The sequence below is a fragment of the Triticum urartu genome, chromosome 6 (assembly GCF_003073215.2).
Source record: "Triticum urartu cultivar G1812 chromosome 6, Tu2.1, whole genome shotgun sequence".
Lineage (NCBI taxonomy): Eukaryota > Viridiplantae > Streptophyta > Magnoliopsida > Poales > Poaceae > Triticum > Triticum urartu.
Window position 1 is genome coordinate 148,583,270 of NC_053027.1, and position 20,062 is coordinate 148,603,331.

Here is a 20,062-nt window from a genome sequence, read left to right on the forward strand (position 1 = left end):
TATTGGATATAAATCCAATGGTTGTGGATCTCATAATCATTTGTTGACCAAGTTGACAAGGCCTTGCGTAGGCTTCGACCTATTGGCCCAAATGTGAGCCTGCAAAAATGTGGCATATATTTAACCCATGTTTTCTAAAATTTACAGTCCATTTGTTGGGCTGGGTGAACAAATAATTTCGCGTTAATGCGGCCTATTTAATATTTTCTAAGAAGTTTCAGACCATTTGCAGTTTCTTGAAATACATGAATTAGCTGGCTCGTTCTATATATAATGTTAGGTTAGAAGGAGCAATTAATATCAAAAAATAAACCGAAGCGACATATTTTTTTATATAAAATTAACAAATTAGCAAGTTTTTTCACAAAACAAAAATGAGCACGTTATTATTACATTGTCATTAAAATCTTCACAAGCTTTTGTATGCAATCACCAGGATTTTCCTTACTTGTGAGTCAGAAACAACCATAATTTTCCATGCCAACTTCTGTTAAACATTTACTTTTATAAGTTAACTAGAAAAGTGGCCCGCTCGATGTGCGGGCTAAAAATTTATAAAGTTGATTGATGGGAACATATGATTTCATTTCTCTATCTTTTTTTGAAATTACATGTGATGCCATTTGTAAATATTAGACCTTTGTGAAAATAGTTTTATCTTTGGTATATTTGGGGTTTTACCCATATATAAATATTGTGTTATCCCTTCGTCATTTACGTGTTAATTATGCATGATGTACTAACATTTTTTATGATCAGTTTCGTTGTTCAAATTGTATTTGTATAATTTTTCAGATTTTTTCTCATGTTGCTTAGTTATATTTTTTCTGTAAACACAAATTTAGTAGTTATCATTGTTTTTGTGTAGGCATCTGTTGATTTGCTAACGATGTTCAAGATTGCTAGGTATTTGTTTCAATATATGGTGATTCTTGCACTCCAAGTGATTTCATTTTAATTTGATATAAAATGTTAGATTGTATTTATATATTGCACGCATCCACTAAAACTTTCTTGGTAGGTAATTGTGTTGATGGTCATTTGATTTAGGTAAGTTAAGTTAAGACATGCGATAGTGACGGACCTAGAATAATGGGCTTGGGATGCCACAGCTCAAAGTTTGCATTAAACATCGTCATAATCTTAACAATAGTTTGAAAATAGCAACAATGGGTATTTAGTGTTAATTATATAGTAAAATTTATTTTATAATTTTAGAAGGGTACACTCTCACTGGATTCGTCCCTGACACACGGGCTCAATTAAAATAAGATTGGCTAGTATTGGTCATTCTATGGTAGAACCACTTGTTGGGTGTGCCGTGTACCAAATTCTGCTTCGGATTTTGTCTTAGGGACCATAAGTGGAATAAAACTCGCTTAGCGGTATCAAACAGTCGTTTGTATCACGTTAACATAGTTTGCTCTTAGACTGTCCATTTTTTACAAAAGAAACATCGTCCACAGTTCGACTATCCGCTTTCTAAAAAAAACATCATCCATAATTTTTTCATTGGAAATGCATTGTGCATGGTACAATACATGTACAAAACATCACTGGTTCCCACCATGCTAATTGTTCGCCTTCCTTTCTATGTAGTCTTCTCGACTTCTGAGTAGAATTTTTCTGTCTTATTTCTATAAAAGTTCATTTCCTCTGCTGGTGAAATATTATGGGATTTATACCAAAAAAAGGCCCATGCAGATGGACATAGCGACCACACATCTTTCCTACGCACCCTAAAAACATTCCTCTTTCCCCTTCACACTTTCACACAGTGACATGTTCCTCTTGCCCGATCCCATTTCTCTCTTTCAGTCTTTCCTACTCTCTCCGGTCACTCCAACATTTCTGCCGCCGGCGCCGAATAGCTCCCATCAGCTTTCTTCCTTGATTCTGTGCCTTGAGCTTGCTCGTCCTCACCTGCAGCCACCCCCACAGCTCGATTCTCTGTTGCAGCCACAGGGTGCCCCACAGCTCGATTCGCCGTTGCAGCCACAGACCACAGTGTGACCTTCGATGGCGGCTGTTTTTTCTCCTCGTGTGCATCCTCGGTCTGCTAGGCTGGTAAATAGCGATGGAGGGGTAGCAGGGCCCAAGCTGGAGCCGCGCAAGGGAGGAGGCGAGATCATCGATCTACGCGGTGTTGTTGCGGTCAGCGTTCGTGCAGGTGATGTGGGCTTGGATTTCGTCTCCCGCAGTCAGCTTTGATCCATCCACAGTGTGATCCTTCTTTAGTCAGTGTTCGTGCAGGAGATGTTTTCTTCCCCTTGAGCGCCAGATGCATCCTACACATCGGCGACATTCTTCGAAGGTCCCCTTTTCCCTTTTCCGGACTTTGTCATATACTTTTTTCGTAACCGGTTGCTTTGTTTGTGTGGTTGAACCAATATAATGTAATTAAGGGAATGCTTTTTAGTGAAAAATGTTTTCCCATTTTCCCTAGAAATCATGGGAAAACATGTGATTCTGTTTTGAAGTATAAGGTACTGTAGATAATAATTAGTGAGTCAAAATCAAAAAGAATGTAAGTATATTTATACGCACACATGAAAACTAAACATGTGAGGTTCGTGGCGGTGTTGTTGTCCCCAAGCTCCGACTCGGACGCGTAGTCACTGTCCCAAACTGAGGCAGCTCAAAAATTTGTCTTCGTCCGCAGGAGAGGCAGCCGGGCTTGGTCATCGAATATTTTTGCTCGTCTTTGTTCAGATGTTGTTCGGAGTTCAAACTACCAAAGATCCTCGAGTGGTCTTCTTTTTGCTCCACTTTGTTGTAATTAATCTCTTCATTCAATAGCCTGTTTCCAAGTTCAATTATTTCTGAAGAAACTGGGAGCTCAATTCCGGGGTTTACCTTGAGTTTATTTTCGAGCTTGTCTCTAATTCCACCAAGGCGCGTCCTTGTTTCTGTGAATTTGTGGCATAACATTGGTCTTCTGACTTGGCAGTGGCATAATATTATTGTGAATAGTTGTCCTAGGTGGTTGCCAATCGCCCACTGAAGCCACTCTGTTGTCATTGAGAAATCCTAGTGCCTCGCAAGCAAATCTGTATGATGTGTGCACAACTCCATTTACTGTTCTCATGTCTTAGAAACATGTGCATCCTTTCTTGAGTTTAGTAGTATTCACATATACTATTTTTTTCTGATTGCGGGATGGGCATAATATATCCTTCCAACTGATCTTCATTTCTTCCTTTTGCTTCACTTCGTGTCTTTCTTCCATACCTATTTTGACGGGAACTCTGCATATGTTAATTCTCTGGCTTCCTCACACATCTTGTGTATCTGCATCCACTGTGTAAATTTAGTGATTCTCCCTGCTTTCCTTACTATCTTTGTTTAATCTGTAGAATCTGCTAAAATTACTTGTTGCTCATTTTCCAGGTGGAAAGTCAATCTTTCAATCCAGGGATCTCTGAAGTGCATTTCAAATTGAAATATTCTCCAACACGCGTCATCTCTTGATCTCATTGTTTCGTATTAGCACCGTGGATTGGCCATCACCTTTATTTGTGTATTTAAAAAGGTATCTTTTTTATAAAGATCATCTGCGCACCTCTTCATTTGTATGTGCTTGATATTTTCCAGTAAATTTATGTTGTATGGGGTACATAATGTTGCTTCATGTATACAACTACCAGTCGTGCATCATTAGTGGTAAAGTTTAGAACCAAATGGATGATAATACACATGCGAGTAGAGCTTTGTGAAGATTTTCTTACCTCACTTGTATCAAAGGTTGTCCTTTTGATGTAGTTGCGTAGTGTGGGACATCCCCATGTATGATCAAAGACTGACTATTTTTCTTGTCTGTAATATCATTCTCCTTTTCAATCTTGCCATTTTTTTTATCGTCTGGATTTGCATCAATAAGATAACAATTCAAAATAAAATCAATTAGGAACCTCTTGTGCCTAATTGGAAGTGTTACCTTTTTAGTTGTAACATTCTTGTGGTGTAAGATATAAAAGATTCGCAATTAGTAACAGATCACCTTGTTAGATTGCATATTTGATTTGTTTGAACCACCTTGGCAGGTTTCTCAAATTCCTTGCTGTGTGGACGACCTTTTGTTTTCATTCTTTATTCCTGCACAATAGGGAATGCAAATATAAAGTTAAAGAGGACCATATTATAATATTATTACAGAAAGTGGCAGGTGACGGACGACTACAAAGATCAACGGCGATGCGCCGACGGACGACTACAAAGATCAATGGCGATGCGCCTGCTGGTCTTTGGACTGAGAAGAGTACCTTGTTCTGCCGCTTCCGACCTGGGCCGGCCTTGCTCGTCCAAATGGTGGGTCGACCACTGATTACATATTACTGCTCAAGTTTAGGATGATCTGTTACTTTTTTAACTTCTTACCTTCTAAATATTCGTTTTTTCGCAGAAGTAAAGGAGATCAACTTTGTGCCGAAATCTTTAATGTTAAAGAGGATCTCAAGTTCCAATCATCACGCGAAGACACAAATATTGAGTATTTTTTAGTAGCAGCCGGCTGAAGCCATATCTACCTGATTAATGAGGCACTTCATTTAGACATCATTATTGAGGTACCGAGTCAAAATATTATGCGAACCATTATATGTTCTAAAAACTCTAAATGGATAGCATACTCCAGTGCCCTTTGCTTCTTAATGGACTTTAGAGCTATGGAAGCCGTTCCACAACCCAAAAACTATAATATAGGAGCACGCTATAATTCTGTGAGATGGTACTTACCGGAGGTGGTCTGATCTCTTGAGGGAGCTGGTTATGATCAAGGATAGTCAACAGGAGATTTGGGGGCTGGTGACCGATGCAGGAAGACTATGCTGAAGTGCCACTTGTTGGATTCCCTGCTAGCTTGCTTAGGAAATAGAAGATTGATTAGATTGGCGTATTACCAAATAGTCTTGATGCAAGCTTCCTTTTTTTTTTTAACAGAGAAAGGCACCCGAAGATACCAATATATTCAGCTCACAGAACATTTTACAGTCGAGATTACACCATCTGCTAGAATAAAGAGAAAGAAGAACTGCAGATGTAAAGAAAGAAGAGCTGAATAAAGACATATGAGAGAGCAAGGAACAAGATCCTTGCTGAAGAACAGCATGTCCTAAGAAACAAAGGAAGAGAAGGGGAAAAGAAAATTCCAGCTTTGACAGCAATCTCCTTCTTTCCAACAACCGAGCATAGACCATCATATCATGTTGAGATGAGGAACTTCCCAGAGCTATCAACTTTCTCCTAAAAGCAATACACCTTATGAAGCTGAATTCCTACAAAATTAAAATCAACAAGAGAGGCAGTTACAGGACATGATTCAGTGACATGAGAGTTAGAAGAGCAATTGAGTGTAGGTCCTCCAGCCATTTGAAAAACTTGATGAGCTAAATTGTGAGCCACCCCATTCAAATTCCTAGAAATATGAAAAACTTGGGGATTAAGATTAGAAGTAGAGTTTACAAAAGAAGCCACTTCTTTTCTAATATTTCAAGGAGTGGAAGAGTGAGCAATATTCCTGGCAGCAGCAACAGTGGCAAGAGAAAGAGAATCAGTTAAAAAAGTAGGAGTTTGAATGTTAAGGCAAGCCGCCAATTGAGCTGCACAAGCAAGAGCAATTGCTTCAGCTTGAAGAGGAGTGTTCGTCGAAGGGCCTGAAGCTTGAACCTGAATATTTATTTCCCTATTAGAAGAAGGAAGACAAAAGTAAACTCCCACACCTGTGCGCAATTGACCTTGCTGAAATCCTGGAACTCTAGAAGTTCTGAAAGCAGCATCAGAAAACACTTTAGCACCATTAATGAGAAGGTCTGATTTGAGAGTATTGCCTTGCTTAGGAAGAGGAGAATTATCAGGTTGAGAAGCCTGCAAAGACTGAATATTAGTAGAAGGCAGAATCTCCTCTTGGAGAATATTATTCAAACTAGTAGCAGCAATTTTAATTTGGTAGGGAAAAGAAAATTTCCTCTCAAAGAGGAAATCATTTCTAGCCTTCCAAATGCACCACATAAAATTGAAAATATTTTCCAAAGATGCATAAGGATGGCCCATAGAAGCAAAGTGAATCAGAAGGGAATGCATTGAAGAGTGACCTTGCACAAGGATGTCAGATCTAAGAAACCAAGGAGCAGAGAACCAGGCCGCTCTAGCAAAGTCACAAAGAAAGAAAAGGTGAAACTCATCTTCTTGCTGAGCACATCTACAACAATTCTGCGAAATGTGAATAGAAAAACGGCCTGCTCTCATTCCTGTGGGCAAAGCTTTGCTAAGCATCCTCCAAGCAAAAGTTTTAACCTTGGGCAATAAATCTTTCTGCTTCCAAATAGTTTTAAGAAAAGCTTTCAAATCCAAAGGAACATCCAGAGGAGCAGTTCTAGGATTAGTATGAATGTCTTGTAAGCAAAGTTTATAAGCAGCTTTGGAAGAGCAAATACCATTGGGAGCCAAAGGCCAACAAAGAATATCAGCATTATCATCATCGAGAATATCAATGTTGATAATCTGAGTAGCCAAAGGTTGCTGAAAAAGAGAGAAAATGAGCTGACGGTTCCATTGCCTTTGCCCAGGCTGCCAAAGATCTCTAACCAAGGAGGGATAAATAAAGCCTGATGGTTGAGGAATGAGAAAATCATGAATAGAGTTCCAAAGATTGCACCAAGGCATGCTCCAAATAGAAACATTACCTTGGGTGAGTTGATAGAAGGCATGCTCTTTAAGTTTAGGAAGCATTTTTAAAATGGAAGACCAAAAGGCAGATTTAGGTGGATTATTAGTAGCTTTCCAAATAGAAGTGATAGAAAAATATTTGGCTTGAAGAACACAATATAATTAGGAGGAGGGGTTTTTAGCTAACCTTCAAGCCTCGGCAAGAATAAGACTCTCATTGACGGCTTTTAGATTTCTGATTCCAAGACCACCTTCAGACTTGGAGTTGGTAATATCCTTCCATGCTCTGAGACAAAGACTCCTCTTAGAATCTATTTCTCTAATCCCTGTCCACCAAAAATTCCTAATGATAGAAGTGAGCTTGGCAATAAATTTTTTTGAAAACAGAATGTTTGCCATATAGTAAACAGGGATAGCAGAAAAGACAGAGCGAATAAGTTCAAGACGGGCAGCATGAGATAGCATGTTAGCTTTATAAGAGTGGAGCTTATTTAAAAATTTATCCAAAACAAAGTTATAAGCAGCACCCCTATTCTTAGCAGGCAAAATTAGAGGATGACCAAGATGAGTGAAATTAGCATCAAGATTAGCATCAAAATTAGCATCAAAATTAGAGGATGACTTGCTTAATATCATTAATAATATTCTGAGAAACATGATTGCTAAAGAGAATGGCAGATTTATTCCAGTTAGGAGTTTGACCAGAAAGAGCACAAAAGTGTTGAATAAGACTGGCCATCGTCTGAGCCTCCTGATAAGTAGCGTGCCCACACACCAGAAGATCATCTGCAAATAGAAGAGAATGGACAGAGGGGCAGTTTGGTCCAAGAGAAATTCCCTGCAATTGGTTAGCCTGCAAAGCTTCATTAAGCAAGATGGAAAGTTCATTAATTGCAAGAACAAACAAGTAAGGAGACATGGGACAGCCTTGTCGTATTCCTTTGAAGCTCTTAAATTTAGGAGAGGGCTGGCCATTAATGAGAACAGAGAATGAGGGAGATGAGATGCATGCATGAACCAAATTAACAAAATGACCATGCAGCCCTTTACGAGCCAGAGCAAAAACAATGAAATTCCATTCTAAACGATCAAAAGCTTTGGCAAGGTCAATCTTAAGCATAAAGGCATCATATTTCCAGGATTTAAGAGAAAACGAGTGAGCAATTTCCTGAGCAATGATAACGTTGTCACTAATACGTCTACCCTCAATAAATGCTTGTTGAGCTTGGTCAATGTAATCAGGAAGATGATGCTTAAGTCTATTCGCAAGAGACTTAGCAATGATTTTATAAAGCACATTACAAAGACTAATAGGACGGTAGTCCATGGGCACAAGAGGAACCAACTTCTTAGGGATAAGAGCAATATTGGTATCATTGATGTAAGGGGGAAGTGTAGCAGTATTATAGAAGTGAGTGACAAGCTGAGTTACCTCATCCCCAATCCAATCCCAAGTAGCTAAATAAAATTCTACATTGAACCCATTAGGACCAGGAGAAGCATTAAGCTTCATGTCTTTAAGAATCCGCAAAAGTTCAGTCTTGTTCGGAATAGAATAAGTAGGATCATTGTTGTCATTAGTCCAAATAGGGGAAGAAAAAGGCCTGCCAGCATAAGTGTTAGGAGAGGAAAATATGTGTCTGAAATAATTAACAAACGTTTGCATCATGGCCTCCGATTTGAAATGAATATTGTCATGCTCATCTTTGATAGAACAAATAGTATTTCTTTTTCTACGTTTGAGCACAGTCTGATGGAAGAATTTTGTGTTGCGATCACCTTTTACAGCCCAAGACTTTTTACTTCTTTGCCTGTAAAACTGATTGAGTTTGGAAAGCGTAAGTTCATACCTATTAGTAAGAGTACTTTCCAAAACATGGTCCTGTTGGTGGAGAGGCAGCTGTTGCAAATCCTTGATTCTGGATTCTAGCTCAGCAAGTTCTTGTTGGAGAGGTTTTTTCTTCTTGCACCAGACTTTTAAAGATCCTGCCAAAGAAGATGACTTTGCAGCAAAAGAGGTCAGGGAACTAGAAATCCAATTATTTTTAGCAAAAGAGTGAAAATCTTTTTCCATAAGCCACCAGTTTTCAGATTTAAAAGATTGTCTAGGCCTAACAAGTTTACCTTCCGAGGAAATTAAAATGGGAGCATGGTCACCAAGAATAATAGGAAGATTCAGCACTTTAGTATTAGGATAAAAAGCGCACCAATCAGAATTGACCAAGCATCGATCAAGACGTCTATGAATGGGCTTAGAAGTATGTTGCCTACCACGCCAAGTATAAGCATATGAATGGGCTTAGAAGTATGTTGCCTACCACGCCAAGTATAAGCAGGACCACTATAACCAATATCAAACAGCCCACAATTTTTAACAAGAGACCTGAAAGCACTCATACGATAGAAGTTGATATTACCATCACACGCATCCACATCATAAAGGATATCATTAAGGTCCCCCATACAAACCATGGGCTTTCCTAGGTTATCATAGACAAAATCAGCAACTTGGTCCCAGATGGCATTAGTCTGCCTGTGATACGGGTCGCCATATATACAAATAAGACAAAAGTTGACCCCTGAAGCTGCATGAACTACATTTGCTAAAATATAGTGAAAAGCAGCAGCATGCACAGAAACTTTGAGCTCATCGGTCCACATAAGCCAAAGGCCACCTGAGGCACCTCTAGAAGGAACAACAAAGCCGTTGGCAACATCAAACCTATTAACAAGATCGACAGAACGGACTTTGGAAGACTTGATTTCTGAAACAAATGTTACCTGTGTCTTCGTAGACCGCATCAAGTTGGCAAGATAGAGCATCCTCTCACTGCCAAGGCTTCTGCCCATACCTCGGCAGTTCCAGGTGATGGCCCTCATAGCGCCCAAAAGATATCTGGAATCGAGACAAATAACTCTGCCTTCCTCACCCCACTCTCCTGGCTCGGCGCGAGCCCGGGGTCACCCACAGCAAGGAGACGCCAGATCTGCGAAAATAAGGCCGTTGGGCAGAAGCTCCGGATCTGTGGCGAAAGTGGAGAGCAGCAGCAGGTCACTAACAGAATCGGAGGGCAGTGAGTATCACGGGGGGGGGGGGGGAAGAAGCAGAGAATCAACAAAAGGGGATCTGGATGAGCAAGATGGATTGAGGGAACAAGGGGAAGTAGAGAGGAGACACAGAGGAGAAGGGAATCCGGGAGACGAGGGATGAGATAGGAGATCAGAGAAGGAAGGGGAGGAGAAGAAGCGGCATGACGCCAGTCACCAGGAAATCGCCGGAAATCACCAAGAAGGCAGAGCACTAGACGGAGGAGCAGGGGAGCTCGCGGAGAAGACAGAGCACGGGACAAGGGTACTGGATCTGGTCTCGCCGGACGCGGAGCAGGCGAGAGCTAGGAGATCAGGCCGGCGGCGGCCGGACGGCCACGCGCGAGCATGGCGGTCGCAGGAGCGCTCGGGCACGAATCGGCCTTGGGTGTCGCTCTGACCATAAAACTAAGTGGGGTGAGTGTAGCTTCCTTTTGTGTTTAGTGTTAACATGACTGTGAATAGTGGGCATAAAGTAATTCAACATTGTTAAATCACATCCATTAAAATTCCTAGATGAGGTCATGTTGCTAGCTGAGAACGTGTGGGTTACGTAGTGTCTCAAGAAACCAAAGTAGTTAGCAACATGCAATGTGCTTTCTCGATATTTTCAGTTCATCGCTTTCTTGCTATAGAGCATTGATCTCGTGTTAAACTCAGCACCATCCTACATGTGTAAACATTAGTAAACCAAAACTTAATCATCAAGGTATGCAATCGAGGGTGATGTTTATTGAATTGATGTGAGAGATAAAATCCATGACAAGGGACTTACCAGGGGCATGCATGCGCATATTAGACATCGTAACCTTCACCTTCTCATGGCCATCCTTGCCAAAGTTTATACGTACATCTCAGGTCTTTTTATTTACAACTATAATTTCCTCTTTGTATGTCGTTGGTGTCTAACACGTTTGGGGCACAGGCTGCAGCCATCTGCACTGATGATCGACGTATCATACTGAAATCATGTGGGAATAAGCATGCGCTTTCCAATCTCCATGGACGCCAGTGCCTCGTCTGCCTTCATCTGCACCGGCCGCTGTAGCGTGGCCCCGGCGTTTTACTCTCAGTTGTTGCTGCTGCCATGGCGTCGTACGCATCTGTCTGCTGCTCAACTGCGGCGTACCACCACTTAAGGCGGCCGTCGGAGTCCTAGGGCAAAATCCATCCCCATGCAAGCTCCCTCCACAAGGCATGGCGGCGGCATGCGGAAAAAGGAGTCGAAAACGTGGGCGAGGGATCTTTTCCTCTTATTTTTGCGTTTGTGAAATCATGTGGATCCTGAGAAATTACATCGATCTTTGTAATATGAATGTATTTTTTTCTTGGAGAGATTGCATATATCCACCAACCCAGGTCCACCTTTTTTCTTGGCATCTGTAGAGATCGACGGGAAATCCTATTCGCCGCTCTCCGCGGCGAATTGTCGACGGATCGCACAGAGGAGCGCCGCGAGCGAACGACATGGGCCGGCCAACTTATACATACATGGGCCGGCCCACTTTCTGTATCGTTTTTTCTGGATTTCTATTGTTTTTTTATTTCGTTTTTTTCTGTTTCTTTTATTTTTTTAGTTTCTGTTTCTTTTCTTTATGTTTTTTTTCAAAATTTCATAACTTTGCAAAATTTGTTCAAAAATTTAAGAAAAATGTTCAGTTTTCAAAAAAAATTCGTGAGTTTTAATAAATATTCCTATTTTTCAAAATTGTCCATATTTTAAAATTTTGTTTCCATTCGAAAAATGTTTAGGGATTTCAAAAAGTGTTCCACCTTTCCAAATTTGTTCCCAAATTTATAAGATGTTCATGATTTCAAATTTTATTCACAAATTTAAAAATGTTCTTAAATTCCATAAATTTGTCTGGGAATTTTAAAAAATGTTCCTGTTCCAAATTTGTTCGCAAATTTCATTTTTTTTCTTATTTACAAGTTTTGTTTGGAGTTTCGAAAATTGTTCTGTTTCCAAAATTGTTTACAAATTTTAAAAAATGTGTGTTCTTTCAAATTTTGTTCTGGAGTTTCAGAAAATATTCGCCTGCAAAAGTTGTTCGTGTTTCCAAATTTTGTTTTGAAATTTGAAAAATTGTTCTTGTTCAGTTTTTTGGGTAGTTTAAAAAATGTTTCCGTTCTAAAAAATATGTTCGCGTCTCCAAAATTCGTTTGTGTGTCAAAAAATGTTTGAGTTTTCTCAAAATTTATGAAAAAAAATAATGTTCATGTTTGATAAAACATTCACGTTTTGTTTTTGAAAAAAAATGTTTTGTGTTCGAATTTTTGAAAAATGTTTGGATCGGGGTTTGAGTTTTCTTAATGTTTTGCAATGTTCTGTGATTAAGAAAGCTAGGTAGCTCAACTGGTTCGAATCGTTGCTCAGTAGCAGCAGGTCTAGTGTTTGACTCATGGTAACGCAATTTTTTTTATTCCAGCGTGAGCTACTGTTCGCGAGAGAGATGAGTTTTCTTAAGGTTCTGCAATGTTCTGTGATCAAGAAAGCTAGCTAGCCCAACTGCTTCAAATCGTTGCTCGGAAGCAGCAGGTCTAGTGTTCGTTTCCTGGCAACGCATTTTTTTTATTCCAGAGTGAGCTACTGTTCGTGTGAGAGATGGGCCGGCCCAGTCTCTCGATCCCCTATGCGATCGCTCGACTGCTTGACGCAGAAAGCGTCACATATGAGCTCTCGAGATCGACCTATGCAATAAAAAGATTTATGTACGTGTATATGCCAACTCACATATGGGCCATATTTTAACAAAATTGAGAGATTGTTTCTGATTTGGTGCGTAGGGTATATGGGTCCACCCGGTTATGAAGATCTAACAGTTCTAGATTGATCAATGGAATTAGGCCCACTGAATTAAAGGTCGGATGTTTCTAATTATTGTGGTATTTTCTAAATTAATTATCTATTTTCTGGTTAACCCGTCAAGTACTTTTTAAATATAAATAGATAACACGTGGGTTGTTTTTATAATGTATATATAAGTCTCTATAAAATATACGATAATAGTAATAATATAAATATATATAAAGTGGTTAGAAGGGAAAACATAAATCGGACATAGCATTATTATTCTTATATATAGATAAATAGAACAGAGGTCCGCGTTTCATTAAAAAAATACATTGGGCTGCCGATCTTTAAGAAAAGGTAAAACCTATGCTGGGAGGCCCATAGGCCGGTATGGACCTCAAAAAATAAGTTGAAACCACTATCTCCGTATGTCGTGGGCTACGCATGTTAAAAAACAAAACCTAGGCCTAGCTGATCCTTGTTCGCCCTCTGGAAAAAAATGATACCAGCTAGATCTCCGATGCCCGTTTCCCGCAACAACAACAACAACAAAAAAGAAAGATCCCCGATACCCTTGAAAAAAAGCTCCCCGATGACCGTCATCGTTGGAAATTTATTTCATTTATTGACTAAGGTGGACAAACCCGTGGGCCCCAATGCCAGTATACAATTAGGAGGAAACTTTTTTTCCAATGGGGCACTTGCTTGCGTACGGCTTGGACCTGGTAGGTCCCCACTGTCAGTCTCTCGGTGTACAGTCCTCTCCGGATTCCTCTCGTTTGTTGAGCATGTTGACAACGGCATACGGCTGCGCCACGGCGAGCTCACACGGCCGGGAAAGAACCAGAGCCGGGGAAGACGCCTTCATTCTTGCGAACATACCGCACTAGCCCAGTGGCTGCAGCCCTCTCACCAAAAAGTTGTACTGCTCGTGTTTGATTCCAATTGGTGCAGTTGAAAAATATCTAACACTTACCAAAATTTCATCCCTAGTTTACCCAGTTTTTCGCACACTCAACATTGTCTTGCCATTCCCAGTTTAAAAAAAACACTGTGTTGCCATTTTGAAAATAGCATATCTTTTTTACTTTGCATCATATGAAGATGTGTTATACATGAATGTTGATCAGCATGATGTTAACTTGTTGTTACTTCCATTTTTTTTACCATGAATAAAATTTCCAACATTCTGTTATCCATGTTTGCAAAGTGCCTGTTGATTTAAATGCTCTGCCTCTGAAACATGCAGTTTCTTATCTGAAAATCACTTGGACAAGCATCCATCAACGATGTTGGATTCGATGCTGCGCTTCTTCAATCCCCCGGCAGGCGCGAGGGGGAAATAAACTTCCCTCCCGTGATGCCGGTTGGGGAATAGAGCGAACTAGATTAAAGAGGGGGCTGACGGCGCAACTGAAGAAGCACATCAGACGTGATTTTTTTCTTCAGCGGATGGCTCTCGATGGCGTTTTTTTTACTTGCCTCTGCACCATGCACCTTGTATTTTTAGCCTCCCAGTCCGTGGTGGACCAGCAGACCATTTGCTGGGCGGGCCAAACCTACAGAAACCAGCACTCGATTTTTCATCAAGCCCCCAAAACAACGCAATACTATGTTTGTTTTGAGGCCGAAAACATTACGGCATGGGTTGAGGCGGGGAGGGGGGAGACAGAGAAAAAATATTAAAAAGAGCTGATGCACTGTTGCTACCCTAACAAAGAAGGTGCAATTCTTCTCGGGAAGAAGGTGTGCCGTTGACACGCACACGTCACAAATCTCACAGTAGACATACTAACAAGTTCACACACAAGTACAACAGAAAAGGTAAACATTCATATCAAAATCAGGTTCACAGGACACATTCATATTCATAGCCAACATTCACAATCAACAACTCAAAAGATTCATATATACACAAGTTTGGCATATCTATGCATCCAAATGATTGATAGATCACACGACAATATTCGTAGATAATTCACAAAAATATTCAGATATACACATGTTCAGTATGTCTATACCCAAATGATTGAGATCACAACCAATATCATCCCTGGACGAACTTTAATTACCTAGGGTACAGACTAGTAAATGGTGTTCAGTCAGAGGTACTTCTTGCTAAAATTAATGTTTGCACGAGTAAACTTTCGAGTACATAAGAGGCAGCACAGACAATCTGAACTTGGCTTGTAGGTTTATCCTTAAATAGTGGCCTCGTGCCGAGGGAGGTTTGAGCAACTTGGCCACTACTTTCATCCAACTAGTTTACTGGCTCATCTTGGTCCTGTACCTCGCAAAAATTCTATATTGAAGACAAGAAAGGAGGCGGTTGAGAAAATGAACCACCCAAATTTTTTGTGTAGTTTAATTGAAATGGAGCATCCCTGGCGTGCAGACTAATTAAGTGCCAGATGAATATATGCGTCAACCAACTTGTTTGGAACATTTAGACTCCATGCCATACAGTTCGCTACCATATGTACCGATAACCAAAAGGCACAAGTTGGGACCAAAGACTGGACTATGTCTTTTTGGGCTATGCGCCAAGCAATATTTTTGGCATTCACTCTCCTAATACTTGGAGTTTGACAATTGGTTGACGCCTGTTGATACTCGAATGAATATAGGCACTTCTTCTTGTCAACATCGATGCTTGTCTGGGTGAACTTTGGAGTACATAGCAGCAGCATAAGTATCTGTCCATCTGATCTTTTTGTGCAGTTCTACTGATATCGCCCAATGTAATGATTTGCCTGCGAGTTCAGGCTCCAAGTTACTCCTTTATGAAATCGGCAAACAGTAGCACAATACCAAATTACCAATACATATGACAAACACAATAATCAGGATAAAGACCAATACCAACCTATGTGAGGTAGCATATAAATTACTATTTCCTTTAACTAGAAGCCGAGATAAGCGAAGCGACTAAAAACAAAGGAAGGAAGCAAGCTGAGATAAGCGACTGACAGGAAAGGAAGGAAGCAGTCGAGGCAATGAAGCACCCAAAGTTTTTGTAGAGTTCCACCGAAATCAAGCATCCCTATCGGCACATATATTGAGATAGTGAGATTACTGTAATAGTGGTACTACTTGATGAAACATACACTAACGAATAGAAGCACCCTCATTATCTTAATGGGTAAAGTTAGCAACATAGTAGTCTTGCTTAAAGAGATGTATTATTTTATTTAATCAGTGCCAATTAGCTCAACACTGAAAGCATTGCCATGTATCATAGGTTGCAAAACTTTAACGTGCAGAGATAAAGGAGTTTCTCATGACAGTAGCACGATACAAATAGAGATGACAGCAAACTAATATGGATGAAGGCCTTAGGCCGATACCAGCCTGAGCAAAAAAGCTCATTCATGTAGTCCTAGAAGAGATGATAAAGCACTCACTGGAATCACTCAATAGTATATATTTTTGTGCACTTCAAATGTATGGTTGGAATCACTCTTGTTTACCAGTGCTGAGATTATATCGAGTAGCATGGAATTCATGATGGACAATACGCAAAGCATTGCCTCATTGAACCAATGGAAATAAATTGACATGCAAAACAATAACACTATTATGTCATGACACTACCAAGATTGAATCCCCGCTCCACCGCATGATTCACCTCCACAAACACACATACACACGTACATGATTCAGCATAGGGTGCTACTAAAGATTTGTTTAACTCCGACGGGAAAATTAGGCAGCAATAAATTAGTGGTACTTAAGTACTCCTAATTAACTAAGTCACCTTGCAAGAGAGACAACAGAAGTGGAAGGGCTCCCTGGAGGATCGTCTCACATGTAAGGTAGACGTTGTCGGAGCCCTTGAATGGCCTCAACTGAGGCCTCGGGCTTCAACAAGATCACCTTGGCACTGTTGGTCGTGTAGAGCTGGGTCACAGATGCATCTAGAATCCAGTTAATTAGTATGATGTGTCGTCAACCCAAGTACTACTCTGCTGCATTTTTCTATCTATCTCTACTCTACTCTTATAAAAAACGTCGATGAGTGACTTGCCACCCAGGTGGTGTTCCTGGCCATGGAGGGCCCTATGTAGATAGACAGGCTTCGAGAAGCCTTCTTGCTTTCTAGTGTCTGTACTCAGACTATTTGCTTCCGCATGTGCTTGTATGCTTGTATGACTTGAGTGTCAGGTCATGTGACCCCTACCTGTATGAACTTGTTATGTATGGCTCTCTGGAGCCTTTAAATAAAGTACTTGAGTTGTAGAGTTTTGTTGTGATGCCATGTTGTATTTGCACATATCGAGCATATTGTGTGTATGATTGAAATGCTTGGTATGTGTGGGATCCGACAATCTAGTTGTTTATCCTTGGCAGCCTTTCTTATGGGGAAATGTAGTCTAGTGTTCCTCGAGCCATAGTAGTCTGCTACAGCCCGGGTTCCCCGGAGTCCTGTTAGCCCAGTGCTACAGCCCAGATTCACTCGCTAATGACCGACATGCTCGATGTGATTCATGTATGCCTGTCTCCATAGGTCTGTGCCGCTTTGGGTTCACGACTAGCCATGTCGGCCCGGGTTCTCTGTCATATGGATGCTAGCGACACTATCATATACGTGAGCCGAAAGGCGCAAACGGTCCCGGGCCATGGTAAGGCGACACCCGTGGGGATACCGTGCGTGAGGCTGCAATGTGATATGAGGTGTTACCGGCTAGATCGATGTGACTTGGAATCGGGGTCCTGACAGCGTTGGCATCAGAGCCGGACTGCCTGTAGGTTTGTTGAGCCAAACTGGTCGATGTCGAGTCTAGAAATGCTTTAGTTATATGTAGGGGAATTGATTGTGGGAGGGAACATAAGGCTCTTTTACTCCTTTACCTTATGCCCTCTAATCTGAGTCATTCTCTTCTCATTCAACGTGGGTTAAGGACTAGGCTCTCTTCTTCTATCAGGTTCATGTGTTACTAATCTGTAGTAGCTTATAGGATTGTTGTTACAAGCCTCAGTACAGTTTCTACTACTTTTAGTATGTTGCCAGTGGAATCAGAACCTTGATATGATGTTGTTGAGTGGTATTGCAAACTGTTGTGGATGTCTCAAATCCTTTTCTGAGCATTTAAAGCTGTTATGCTGTCCAATTTTCCCTAGAAATTCTAATGTCTTGCATCGTGGTTGTGCTTTCAGATGGCTACTCGTGCTCAAAACCAAGTGGTTCGCCTGACTCGGTGCCTCGACGTGCCTGGTCATACTGCTATGTTAGTCCGGGTAATGATCGAGACGGGTTACCGTTGGTATCCCGAATACACTTTCGAAGAGCAATTCCGAGACTTTAATCAAAGCCAATATCTCTGCACCGTCAGGATATATCCCTCTATCCTGGAGCCAATGAGCCCCTTCACTGTTCCTATGGACTCGGGGTTACTGTTGAGATGGCTGTGCAGGATGCTGCCTATTCCATGATGACCATCATGCGAGTCCGGACTGGCCTGCTTCGGAACACCGACTTCCGTTATATGCCAGCTTCACTCCTGGGAGCGCAAGGGTATCTCCAGGCTATCTATGCTGACTCCACACGCGAGGACTCACTAACTCGCACCACTGCCGAGATGCTCGAGGATAAGGACCGAGAGAATCGGGCCTTGAGACTAGAGCTTTTCAACACCCGTGCTGATCATTGGGCCACTTTGACTCGGTTTGCACCTGCTGTGCAAGCTGGATGTATGGATACGAGGGATCTGTATCCTGTGAGATCTGCTCTGTCAGACATGGTGGATTGGCGTGATGTGGGAGGCATCACCCCACCCCGTGGTCCCCGCAGGCCACCGTTTGTTGGTCCAAGACCTCATCCTAGCCCCTATTGTCCACAAGCTCCTCAGGACCGTCTGTTCCCGGATGATCACGTTGAACTTCCAGGCTATGGAGGTGAATTCTATGAGGACTACTACGGAGCTGTTTGAGTTAGTAGTATTATCACTAGTACTGTCCCGCGTGACTTGTGGAATATGACTTAGTGTGTAATCAATTCCGGAGGTGTAGAAAAATAATGTATAGGAGCTTGGAATGCCTCCGATGAGATGTAACGTCTTTCATCATAGTTGTACTATAGCCTGGGCTTGTACTAAACTATGTATGGTGTATGACCGTTGGTATATATATGGCAGTTCTATATTACCATGACATACAGATGAACATCTCTGCATTCCATGATATCCCTTACATTCTGCACTTCCTTGCTAAGCTGTGCCATCCTTATCTAAACCGTTGTCTTGTTTTCTCCTAGGATGGTCAACACCAGCAGCAACCCTGCTGCCCCAGAGCAGGGGGAAGCCAATGCAGTTAGGGGTGAAAATCTGCCTCACCCGCCTTCTCTGGCCGAAGTGATGCTGGAGGTGGAAAGAAACAAGCGTGAGACTAACCGCTTGCTGGAGCGGATTGAGCAGAACACTGCACGCCATCAGCGAAATGACTTGGTGTCAATCAATGACTTCATCAAGTTGTACCCACCAAAGTTTAACCATTCCGTCGAGCCCCTCGACGCGGATGACTGGCTTCGCAACATCACCCACAAGCTACGTTCTGCCAACGTAGCCGAAGCTGATAAGGTTACTTATGCTTCCTATCACCTCGAAGGCCCTGCTAGTCTTTGGTGGGAAAATTTTGAAGCTATGCGCCCGGTCGGCCAAATCACTACTTGGGATGAATTCAGTGAGGCTTTCCGTGAGCATCACATCCCGGAAGGTCTCATAGATCGCAAGAGGGAAGAGTTTTGCAGTTTCACCCAAGGAAGACTGACTGTGGATGCATATAGTCGTGAATTTGGGAATCTGGCACGATATGCTCCTGAAGAGGTATCTACCAACGCTAAGAAGCAGGCAGGATTCCACAAAGGACTTAGCCCTGAACTTCGCCCCGATCTTCGTTTGCACGAGTGCACCTCCTTCCAGAAGTTGGTCAATAAAGCCATCAGTGCTGAGACAGGCCAGTCTGATTATGACGCTTCACGCAAGCATTCCCGTGATTTTGGCTGTTCATCCGGCTCTGGATCTCAGAAGCGCCGGGTGTGGATTCCAAGCACGGCACTGCCACCCAGGTTCATTCCGAGGCCATCCTTTGAGGTGCCTCGTCCCAACCAGCAGTTTGCACCGCCCAAGCTCTATGGTGGCCCCGCTGCTAATGCTGCTCCACGCCCCAATGTTGTGACATGTTTCAAGTGTGGAGAGCCGGGTTACTATAGTCGAGAGTGTCCCCAGAACAACAACCCCAATCAGTCTGGAAAGTTCGTTGGCCGTGGTAAGCCAGCGAGAAAGACATTCTACGCCAAGCCGGTCACCACTGCATGTGGCCATATCAACTATGTTTCAGCCGAGGAGGCTCATGAGGATCCTAACGTCGTCCTTGGTATGCTCCTTGTTAATTGCCATCCGGCACTGTTCTTTTCGACACTGGAGCATCTCATTCATTCATATCCGAGAACTATGCTCGTTTGCATAACACGACATTCTGTGACATGCCCACTTCCATGGTAATTCAAACTCCGGGTTCCAA

General features: G+C 41.8%; 1 long non-coding RNA gene across 2 annotated transcripts; it reads left to right on the forward strand.

The window, feature by feature from the left end:
• Positions 1–1,734: 1,734 nt before the first annotated feature.
• Positions 1,735–11,104, forward strand: LOC125517430. Of its 2 annotated transcripts, none has more exons than XR_007287598.1 (5): positions 1,735–2,314; positions 3,391–3,532; positions 4,156–4,308; positions 4,403–4,565; positions 10,676–11,104. It is a non-coding gene; the product is annotated as an uncharacterized LOC125517430 (long non-coding RNA). The 2 variants fall into 2 exon arrangements; XR_007287599.1 differs by lacking the exon at positions 1,735–2,314 and adding an exon at positions 2,468–3,304.
• Positions 11,105–20,062: the final 8,958 nt, after the last annotated feature.